Below are 12,097 nucleotides of genomic sequence, written 5' to 3'. Positions count from 1 at the left end.
TGCCGTATTAGCTCTTCGTTTTTCTTCAGTGAGTACTGGGAATAGGGAGTTCCCAAGAGATGTCTCTGGCCTTCAATTTCCTCCTGCTTTATTGTGGTAGTGGATTTTAGGACACTTTTGTTTTCTCATTACAAAGAGTAGTCCCTCCTTTTGGCAATAACCAGCAAGTAAGGCCAGTTTTAGGGTCAGTCACACTTCTCCCACAAGTTGCAGGTAAGTTAGGTTCTCCTTAGTGTTGGGGTCAAAAAAGCCCTTGGTGTCATCATCAGGATCTGAGAGAATCTTGTTCATTTCCTCATCAAAGTATCCTCGCTGGTAGGCTACTTCCACAGGCACTCGATGGCTGTGTACCGGGTCAATGATGCCCCTGTGGCAATCTGTGCTTCTAGAAGGCGAATTCCATGATCCTTACAATCAGTTCCTTTTTTAAGGCTTGGAACAAGGAGATGATGTTTCCTGTGTAGGGGTCAGTGTACCCTGTGACTGCCCTTTCTGCTGATAGCAGTTTTTTCTTCAGCTCCGCATCGACAACCCGGTGGCCACTGCCTCTTCCACAGACAGCTTCCTGTTTTTTAATGGGTCAATGATGAAACCAGTGGCAGCCTGCGCTTCCAGCAATACCAGAGAAGTTCCAGGAGTCAGTATCCCTTTAGATTTTGCTTCACAGATGCTCATGACCTGCTTTGTGGACTGCAAGAATACACCTGCAATGCTGTTTGTTCCCTGTAGGTACTTATGAACAGAGTCCATTTCACTTACGCTTTTGATTGTAACTTTTCCTGCACTGAGATCATCATACAGTTTCTTATCAATGATTTTAGATTCAAGCAATTCATCAGCAGTCACATCTTTCCTGATGCCATGGAAGTTTTCCTTGTCTTTTCTTTGTGTAATTTCCGTAGTTGTAGATGAAGTCTTCTGCTCTATTATTGTAAGTATGATCTCCATAAGGCGCTCAATTGTGATTTCCCCAGAGGTATACTGCCGTATTAGCTCTTTCCGTTTTTCTTCAGTGATGTACTGGGAATAGAGGAGTTCCCAAAGAGATGTCCTCTGGCCTTCAAATTTTCCTCCTGCTTTAGTTGTGGTAGTGGATTTTAGGACACTTTTTGTTTTCTCATCTACAAAGAAGTAGTCCCCTCCTTTTTGGGCAATAACCAGCAAGCTAAGGCCAGTTTTAGGGTCAGTCACACTTCTCTCCACAAGTTGCAGGTAAGTTAGGTTCTCCTTAGTGTTGGGGTCAAAAAAGCCCTTGGTGTCATCATCAGGATCTGAGAGAATCTTGTTCATTTCCTCATCAAAGTATCCTCGCTGGTAGGCTACTTCCACAGGCACTCGATGGCTGTGTACCGGGTCAATGATGCCCCCTGTGGCAATCTGTGCTTCTAGAAGGCGAATTCCATGATCCTTAACAATCAGTTCCTTTTTTAAGGCTTGGAACAAGGAGATGATGTTACCTGTATAGGGGTCAGTGTACCCTGTGACTGCCCTTTCTGCTGACAGCAGTTTTTTCTTCAGCTCCGCATCGACAACCCGGGTGGCCACTGCCTCTTCCACAGACAGCTTCCTGTTTTTTAATGGGTCAATGATGAAACCAGTGGCAGCCTGCGCTTCCAGCAATACCAGAGAAGTTCCAGGAGTCAGTATCCCTTTAGATTTTGCTTCACTGATGCTCATGACCTGCTTTGTGGACTGCAAGAATACACCTGCAATGCTGTTTGTTCCCTGTAGGTACTTATGAACAGAGTCCATTTCACTTACGCTTTTGATTGTAACTTTTCCTGCACTGAGATCATCATACAGTTTCTTATCAATGATTTTAGATTCAAGCAATTCATCAGCAGTCACATCTTTCCTGATGCCAAGGAAGTTTTCCTTGTCTTTTCTTTGTGTAATTTCCGTAGTTGTAGATGAAGTCTTCTGCTCTATTATTGTAAGTATGATGTCCATAAGGCGCTCAATTGTGATTTCCCCAGAGGTATACTGCCGTATTAGCTCTTTCCGTTTTTCTTCAGTGATGTACTGGGAATGGAGGAGTTCCCAAAGAGATGTCCTCTTACCTTTAAATTTTCCTCCTGCTTTAGTTGTGATAGTGGACTTTAGAAGACTTTTTGTTTCTTCATCTACAAAGAAGTTGTCCCCTCCTTTTTGGGCAATAACCAGCAAGCTAAGGCCAGTTTTAGGGTCTGTCATACATCTCTTCACAAGTTGGAGGTAATTTACGTTCTCCTGAGTGTTGGGGTCAAAAAAGCCCCTGGTGCTATCTGCAGGATTTGAAAGAATCTTGTTCATTTCTTCATCAAAGTATCCTTTCTGGTAGGCTACTTCCACAGGCACTCGAATGTTTTGTACTGGATCAATGATGCCTCCTGTGGCAATCTGTGCTTCTAGAAGGCGAATTCCATGATCCTTTACAATTAGGTCCTTTTTTAAGGCTTGGAACAAGGATATGATGTTTCCTGTGTAGGGGTCAGTGTACCCTGTGACTGCCCTTTCTGCTGATAGCAGTTTGCGCTTCAGGTCCACATCAACTACACCTGTAGCCACTGCGTCTTCCACAGTCAGCTTCTTGTTCTTTCCTGGGTCGATCATAAACCCAGTGGCAGCCTGTGCCTCCAGCAACAACAGAGAAGTTCCAGGAGTCAGGAGCCCTTTTGATTTTGCTTCGCATATGCTCATGGACTCCTTTGTGGATTGCAGAAATACACCGGCAATGGTGTTTGTTCCCTGTAGTATTATGAACAGAGTCCATTTCACTTACCTTTTGATTGTAACTTTTCCTGCCTGAGATCACATGACGTTTCTTATCAATGATTTTAGATTCAGCAATTCATCAGCAGTCACATTTTCTGATGCCAATGGAAGTTTTCCTGTCTTTTCTTTTGTATTTCCGAGTTGTAGATGAAGTCTTCTGCTCTTTATTGTAAGTATGATGTCATAAGGCCTCAATTGTGATTTCCCAGAGGTATACTGCCTATTAGCTCTTTCGTTTTTTCAGTGATGTACTGGGAATAGAGGATTCCCAAGAGATGTCCTCTGCCTTAAATTTTCCTCCTGCTTAGTTGTGATAGTGGACTTTAAGACTTTTGTTTTCATCTACAAAAGTGTCCCCTCTTTTGGCAATAACCAGCACTAAGGCCAGTTTTAGGTCTGTCATAACCTTCACAATTGCAGTAATTTAGGTTCTCCTTAGTTTGGAGTCAAAAAAGCCCTGTGCTCATCTCAGATTGAAGAATCTTGTTCATTTCTCATCAAGTATCTATGGTAGCTACTTCCACAGGCACTCGATGTTTGTACTGGATCAATGATGCCTCCTGTGGCATCTGTGCTTCTAGAAGCGAATTCCTGATCCTTTACAATTAGTCTTTTAAGGCTTGGAACAAGGATATGATTTCCTGTGTGGTCAGTGTACCTGTGACTGCCCTTTCTGCTGATAGCAGTTTGCTTCAGTCGCACACAACTCCTGTGGCACTGCGTCTTCCACAGCAGCTTCTGTTCTTTTGGGTCGATATGAAACCAGTGGCAGCCTGTGCTCAGCATACAACAGAGAGTTCCAGGAGTCAGTATCCCTTTTGATTTTCTACAATAGCTCATGGACTGCTTTGTGGACTTGCAGAGAATACACCTGCAATGCTGTTTGTCTCTGTAGGCATTATGAACGATATTTCATGTCATATTTCTGCATTGCTTTTCCATGCAGCTAGATTCTCATAACGTTTTCTATCAATGTTATTTTGATTCAAGCTTCATCAGCAGTCAATTTTCCCATGGATGCAGTGAATGTCTTCTACCTTTCTCAGGATCTAACTAATTATCCATCATAATTTACCAATCGTATTGTAAAAAAGTCTAAATGTCTATTTAGTCAAATATTTTGCATTCATAGACGTTATTGTATTTACAGAGGTATTTTTATTGTCTCAGTGTGCAGTTCCAACATAATATATACTGTGCTGTAGAGAACAAAGTATTTATTCAATTGCTTGCTTATGTTTTTTTCTACTCAGACAATGCTTTTTGTTTCTTATCTAAGTGTTGTGCCCTTTTGTCATGTACATGCTGAACTAGGCTCATTTTTTGTAGTTTTCTCCTCACAGTGAACGAGTAAATTGCCACAGTTTGAACTAGTGATTGGGTTTAAGTTATTTTATTTCAGGTGAAAACTTTTCCTATTTTTCACTACAATTTGATTCTTGACATTATTGACATTCATCTGAGCACAACTAGCATCCACATCTTTTTTTCAGTGCAGTTAATGCTCTGCACACTGCCTCAACATCTGATTTCAAATTTAGTGGAAGAAAAGCTCCCTCATGGACACTGATATGATTGTAGGAATGTAAATGATTGCCATAATATATTGAACAAGAAAATGAAATAACATTATACAATTGTCAAGGTTTATTAGAAACAAGGGTTTTAGGAGATTATTTTACCTATATTTTTTCAATACATATTCAGGGGCTATAGATCAATACGTTTGCCTGCACATTTTAATACTTCTGGTCTTTCGTCAGGTGATGAAGATAAAACCAGATTAGTCAAAATATATTGCTGCAAATTGCCCCAAGTGCAAGTCGCTACAAGATTTTCATAACGTTTTCACCCTCACTGATTATTCTAATTTTGTGCATCTCTAATCTTCTGCATTGCAAAGTCCAATATATGTGACCCATGGCAGGCTAGAGATGTCTTGCACTCACCCATTTCACAGGGAATGCTAAAACACTACAAAATCACTATCCAGTCAAAATATAATTAATACCAGAATCAGGTGCCCAATGGGTATAAAAATATCTTAAATGTACCGTAATGTTGGAGTCCCAAAATAAACTTTTGCACATTCAAACGTTATTGGTATGGTCTTACAGATGGAGATAATTTTTTATTGGTCTCAGTGATGACAAGTTCCAACATAACATAATACTGGTGCTGTAGTGATACAAAGTATTTTAGTTTAATGATAGAAACTGTATTTTTTTCTTCTACTATCCAAAATGTGTTTTTTATTATTCTGTGGTTGATGATTTTGTTCATTGGTCAGTGTGATATGAGGTAGTATTTTTTAGTTTTGTGTCCTGAAACAGATAAAAGTTGATCCAGCAGTTTGGCATGCCTATCAACAAATTTGGCAATTTAATTGATAATTGATATATTTGATAATAATTACCAAATTTAATGAAATATATTTTACACAGATAAATTAGGTGTTTAACTGCTGATGCACTTATGTTTGCTAATGCTGGGTATCTTTTCCAATGGGATGTTTGCACTTAAGACAACATCTTTTGTATGTTGCATTACATCCAGTCACCTATCAAGGCTGTATTTTCCCTGCTGACAATTGATTTTCCCTCAGAATTGATCTCAGGTTTTACTGTTGTTTTTAATTGTCAGGTAATTGTTATGCTCTTTGTATAAGTTATTGTGCCATTTTGTTGTTATTGTGCGGAAGAGCCCTTCCAGCTCGTTATACATAGTCACCCCAGTTTAGGGGAGCATATAAGCATATATAAGCACATAGTGTGTCCAACTCAGTTTTTAAGTTCTGTAGTATGGTAGTTCGCTACACTGAATTCTCCCCACAAGATAAATTGTGCACAATAGAGATTCATATTTTACCAAAAATAAAACATTTTCTCTCCCGTAAATAGACTGGGGTTGTTTCTAAGGCATACTGTAAGCTGCCAATAAAACATGTTGGTCATAGCCTTTCAATAAGCAAGATGAAGCAAAACATGAAAAATATGCCCCATACCTATGGGTTCACAACCTGTCAGTTTTAGTGTATTTGGTGTCATAATTAAGGCAATGTAACCCCATTTGTTATTAATCAATATTAGAATGCATATAATATGAATTTTGGATGCAGCTTGAACTTCACTTGAGGTTCATTGCCTGTGATCTGTCTGCAGCAATAACAGCCTTGTGGAATTGATGTTTAACAATTTTTTATTGTACAAACAAAGTAAAATTGATAAACCAAGTGACATTTTCCAAATCCTTATGCTAAGTCTAAATGGAAGCCATGTTCTATTAGTGTTCAGAGTTGCATGGTGATGCAAGGCTAAGCCATTCAATTTTAAATATAGGAATAAAGTCAAAGATCACTCAAAGTTCAAGTCACAGAACATTTCTTTATTTTACTTTTGAGTAGTAGCCTAAAACAGGTGCTAACCATTAGACAATGCAGTGGGTAGAACAATAGAACAATATGATGTTACTTCATAAATCAAATTTTAAGATTATGGCCTATGTGCTTTCGCATTATAAAGAAATAAATAGGCTATAGCCTATAACATATTTGAGATAGGGCTGTGCATGGCATGGCCTATAATAACTACAAAATAGACTTTAGAAATAGACTTTAGACTTTAGAAATAAAGCAGACAGAGCATGGCCAATCATAAACAAAATGAGTATCTCCATAACAAACAAAATAGACATTGGCCCCTAAATAAAACAAAGTAGGCACAGGCCTAAACCAAATGATTTTCCTTAATTCTTTATGGGTATATAATTTATGAAAGTTACATGTAATGTTTCCCTTTGTCAAAAAGAACAAAGCTTGTATAATGTATTACACAACTGTTGTCCTGACTGATTTGCACTGTGCTTATGACTACAGCACACCCATTCAGCACATACTTTCTCTTGTGAGATATTGCACTCTAGCCCACAGACTTGTCCTTATCATTCACTTGGATCAAATAAGTCTGTGAAACCTGAATGAAAGGATCCACACCTGAATACTTAGGAAATTACACATTCCCAACAAGTGAAGTTACATTATCAGTATGCCAGCTTCCATTTCAGGGCTAGTACTGACAGGTCTGACTACAGGAAATCAGATAGTTGGAGTTGGTTTGAGCTTGTTTGAACAAACAGGTGTGGTTTGTGCACTGCAGAGTCCATTGCATTTCAATGCATTTTTATCTTTTGCAATGCTCTCGGCAAGAAAAACTGTTCTGAGGAAAGTAAAAAGCTGTCCTCAAATACAGTAATAAATACAGCTCATTTAAATATTAATCTGGTTTAAAAAGAATCAAGCTGATGCATTTAAGCCAAAACCAATTGTCACTTCAGTTTAACTATTAACATATACAATATGTACAAAGTTATCCAAGAGCATATGTATGTAATTGGATTTTACAAAGAATATTTCTATAAATTTATTAAATAACATGTAGATACACAATGGAAAATGTGTTTACAGCAAATGAAACTTAAACTTTTTATCCACAAATATAAGGTATATACATGGTTTTTGTAGTGCAAGGAATTGTATAATCCAAATCCAATATCTAAGCTTGTATAAAGGACTGTATTCTTGTGAAATACAACATCAAGTTTTAAAGTCAATATACATTTTAGAAGTAAAATTTAGACATGAGAAACAATTAAGTTTTCACCTACCAGGATGAACTACCAGGATGTTTTCACCTACCAGGATGACTTTTTGATAACAACCATGGCCCTTAGACTTTGTTCTTAAAGTGAGGACTACATATTTTTATTGCTTGGGGATTATTCATTTGCTTAAATTGCAGCTCTGTTGTTTTCCATATTATTGTAATAAAATCATTCAAATTAGATGGATTTAAAGGTGCCTATCCCAACATACATTGGGCGAGAGGCAGGACTACACTCTGGACATGCCGCCATCTATTGCTGGGCAAAAATCAACTAGAGGCACACATATACACAGGAGCACAACCAGGAGTGCTCTTTGGGAAATATACTTTTATTTATTGTGTTTCCTGAACAATGTGACAGCATATTAACATTTGAAATGGGAAATTCATTACATTTTCTCTTTATTTCTTATGTCCTTGTTTAAAGAGATTTAAAGTCAATGATCCGATGGAATCAGGAGAGTCAATTGTTTACTGGTCTTTATTGATTGTTTGATCTCAAAACTTGGGTCTGAAAAGTGAAACTAAGCAAATGTATACCCCAAACAACAGATGACAAAAATTAAAGAGATAATTTTCCTAAGCTGAATATGAGCTGGCAACTGACTTTTATTTTACTGTTGACTTTGTCACTCTACATAAGTAACCTCAGTGCACATCAACTACCAGGTAAAAAGTCCAGTATGCAAATATCATTGACAATACATTGACAAATGAGTGAACCCCAAATTGACACATTAGTTTATTTTGGTTACTATACCTTTGTGGTGACATAATTCACCAAAAGTTTTAGGTTTTAGGTTGATTTAGTGTTGCACACACATTACAATATGACCACAACTGACACCATTGTCAGTTCTCATCATGTGAAAGTTGCTTCTGAAATTTATTTTCTTGATATAAGAAAACCATCATTGCAATATAGATTGTCAGATCCTGCCTATCCTGCAGTAATGTTATAAATCTGATGTTAAAATGTGGTATATTGCATACAAAAGGGATGCTTTGGCATGGCATGGTGAAACATGGACCCTAAGGGTGAAATGAAAAGGGAGGCAAGTGATCAAGATACTGTGTTTCTACATTTTAATCTCCTACAATATTATACACTGCATAACACAGCAAAGGGAAAATTAGTCAAAGAAAAGCATGTGGCAATGACATTAAAGAGTAAACCACACACTTCTCCTGCTCAGAATGACTCCTAGTGCTCCTGCTGGAGACAATGTGGCCATTGCCATATGTTTTGAACTTACCCTGTGATAGAATCGTTGTAATTATTCCACAAGACATGAGAGGTAGGCATAAAGACCTATCGAGACCTCTCAACAGGTAAATGCCTGTTAAAAGGCTGGTGACTGAGTTTCCCTCAGTTAAAGAATGGTTCAAGATAAAGAATAAAACAATATATGCAGTACAAAGACATGCATTGTAAGATTAAGGAAAGGATAAATTCAGCAGGATTGAGAGGAATGGATTAAATATATAGCTCAAAAATAAATAAATATTTAAGTAAGATTTTAGTGTACCCCACTACCAACATTTTATTGGTTTAAAAAATAATGTTTTTTTTTTTTAATAGACCTTTTGAGGCACAAAACATGTCATCCATAAGATTGGCAGATACCTAATGTACTCCAATAATGTTGGGATGAAAAGTAGCAATGTGAAAACTGGAGCAGCATGTAGTCTGGTGTGAAGCTGTTCTGTTATATTTTCATTCTAAGCAGATTGCAGTATTTGCATAGACCTTGATGTCTGACCTAAATATTTGTTTTGAGGACTTTCTATACATTAGGAGTACTTTTTTAAACTATTCTACTATAAGTTAAAGCACAAATGCAATGTTTGTACTGTGTAATAATTACTATTACTTGGCATGAAGCAAAAAATAATTCCTTAGCTTTTTTTTCAGTGAAGCTATGCATGACTGTCGTTATTCCTCTAAGCAGTAAGTTACTCTTTGATTTCTAGTACTCTTCTACCAGCATGACAAAACTGAACTTACCTGTTCCTGAAACGTAGTTCCTTATTGTATTTGTCAGCAGAGAGGTCTGGACAGCACAGACTAGACTCCTGATACATATAGTCTGTTGTACAGGCTCCACCCCTAAGAATAGCCTGCATGGTTCAGGTCAGTTTAGATTACAGTAAAGTTTAGATTATAGTATCAGCCAGAAAGATGGTTTAATCTGAAACATCAAGTTTTAGAAAGAACAATAACCACCAATTATGTGGTCTGTGCACATTCTCTGTGTAACATTGTAAGGTTTTTATGTTATTTTATTTTTATTTCCTGGTCCTGTCTGCTTTCACAATTTTGAACTGGGCTGACTTACATAACATTCAGAAATTAAGCTTATTATTTCCCAAAAATCATAATAACTATATAAGCATGCATTCCAAAAGATTATTCAGCCTAATTAATTATTAGCCTTAATTAATTTTGTTTAATGGTTCTGCATGTTGATATATTTACATTGCTTGGCAGAGTATTTTTCTCAAATTTTAACTATCCCCATGTCTGTGTGAATGTAGACTAATATTTTAGGATTAAGCAGTTGAAAATCAGTGCTGTTACCACTAATGACCAAAATAACACCTGGAATACTCACTTCTGCTGAGCTGTAGAACCAGTTCAGGAGTTTCAGGAAGTTACAAATCAATTTCAATGACAAAGGTACATAGAATTTAAACCCCACCCAACAACACAATGGTCCCTGTTTGGTGGTACAAGAGTCACCATTAGTGCATACCTCAGAACTACAACTTAAACCTACTTCACTCCATACCTGCTTTTCCACCAGTCACAACCTGTCAATTTAATCTCTTCACATATTTTTGCCATAATACATCCTGATTTTACAAAATGCTAACAATTCACTCCATTTTGCATTGAGAGTGTTGTGCATGGTGAAAATAAACTCCTGGCACTGAGTAAAAAAATAAAAATATACAAAGGAGTAGATGCAGATTTTCAGCCAATAATGAGCGAACGTCAGACTTAAACGTTATGAAAGGCAATTACAAATAGATTTTGACAGGAATTTCTAATAGAAAATTAAATTGTTTCCAGACAAAAGGGACATTTTGGTTCAAGGCAGCACTTGAGTGCTCTTGAGCAATTGATTGTGCTGTGTGGAGAAAAGTTTGACCTGGTGCTTATTCTGTTTGCAAAAATAATAAAATTAAAAACATCAGAATTTCACTAACAAAAACAATACGCTGAAACATTGGAATATTTTCGCCTCTTATTAATTAAAAACATTGAGTGTTGATCATTATTGAATGTAGTAACCAACTAAAAGAACAACTGAATATGATAATAGTGTATATGTTCTTAGAACATAAGAAGACAAAATTAACCCCATCTAGGCTTGCCATTGACTCACATCAGAATGTATCCAGCACTGCATCAAGCCAGGACTGTGACCCTCTACACCAAAACATGGCAAGCTGTTCTTCACATTAATAACTCTGTATAAAGAAGAAAACCTTGCAGAGGAATGGCCACATCTGCCGCACCATCTTGGGCACCAGCTAGTCCCAGATTGGCAGCGGTCTTCTACAGGCCAGTAGCCACCCCCACACTGCTAACAATATGGCCCGCACCTCCTTCTGCAGCAACCTGCTCTTCTGGGGCTCCAGCTTCAACCTGTGCCACCCCAACCATTGAAACATTACCTCCAGATGCCGTAGGTACATCTAGAAATCTAGGGAAAGAATACAATATTGTCCAGGTAGATAAGCAATGAATCATTCAGCAAAACCTCTGCATGAGATGCTGGAAGGTCGCTGGTGTATTGCACATTCTGAACATTATGGAACGAATACTGGCCCACAAGGATGGTAAATATGGTCTTCTTGTGGTCCTGTGGGTGCACCACCACCTGCCAATACCCACTGGTACTACTCCACCTTCTTCATTCCTGTCAGTGATTCCATGATCCGGGGCAGTAAGTAAGCATCCATTTGGTTCATGGACAAACAAAGAGGAACAACAGTCAAAAATCATTGACAGGGACAAACAGACACTTAACAATACAGTTAGGAGTGATGATACTGGCTTGAGGGGGTTAGCCATCATGGTGTGGTATTCACCAACCACAAATATCGAATTTACATTCAGAAGTGCCTACATGCTTGCCAAGCTAGGTGGTCTTGGTTTTTTAACTGGTTCACTTTCACTATCTTGTACCATCCAGGAACTAAGAACATCAAGCATGATGCCCTTTCCAGGCAGTTTGACATTTCTGGACCCATCCTTCCCAGTTCCTGTATTGTGGGTCCAGTTTCATGGGGAATCGAATCCAAGGTGAAGAAGGCGCAAAAAGCCAAACGTGATCTGGATAATGGGCCCCTTAACCTTCTGTTTGTCTTCACAGCTGTTTATTCCTAGGTCCTCCAGTGGTCCTATGCCTCCAAGTTTGAGGGTCACCCAGGAATACAGCACACTGAATTTCCTGAGACAAAGATTCTGGTGGCTGTCGAAGGAGGCTGATATGTGATCCTTTGTGGCCCCCTAGTCTCCTTGCCAGTTCAGGAAAACCTCAAGACAACCTCTTCCGGGTTTGCTGCACCCCCTCCCCACTCTTCACCATCGCTGGTCACATATACCACTCAACTTCATCACAGGACTCCCAGTATCTAACTGTTTCAACACTATCCTTGTGATAGTTCAC

At 38.2% G+C, this 12,097-nt stretch overlaps 1 pseudogene; it reads right to left on the bottom strand.

The window, feature by feature from the left end:
* Nucleotides 1-174: 174 nt before the first annotated feature.
* Nucleotides 175-2,706, bottom strand: LOC135261132 (plectin-like; annotated as a pseudogene).
* Between the last annotated feature and the right edge of the window lie 9,391 nt (nucleotides 2,707-12,097).

Source organism: Anguilla rostrata, chromosome 8 (genome assembly GCF_018555375.3).
Source record: "Anguilla rostrata isolate EN2019 chromosome 8, ASM1855537v3, whole genome shotgun sequence".
Classification (NCBI taxonomy): Eukaryota; Metazoa; Chordata; class Actinopteri; order Anguilliformes; family Anguillidae; genus Anguilla; species Anguilla rostrata.
This window is presented reverse-complemented; position numbering and strand designations above follow the sequence as displayed.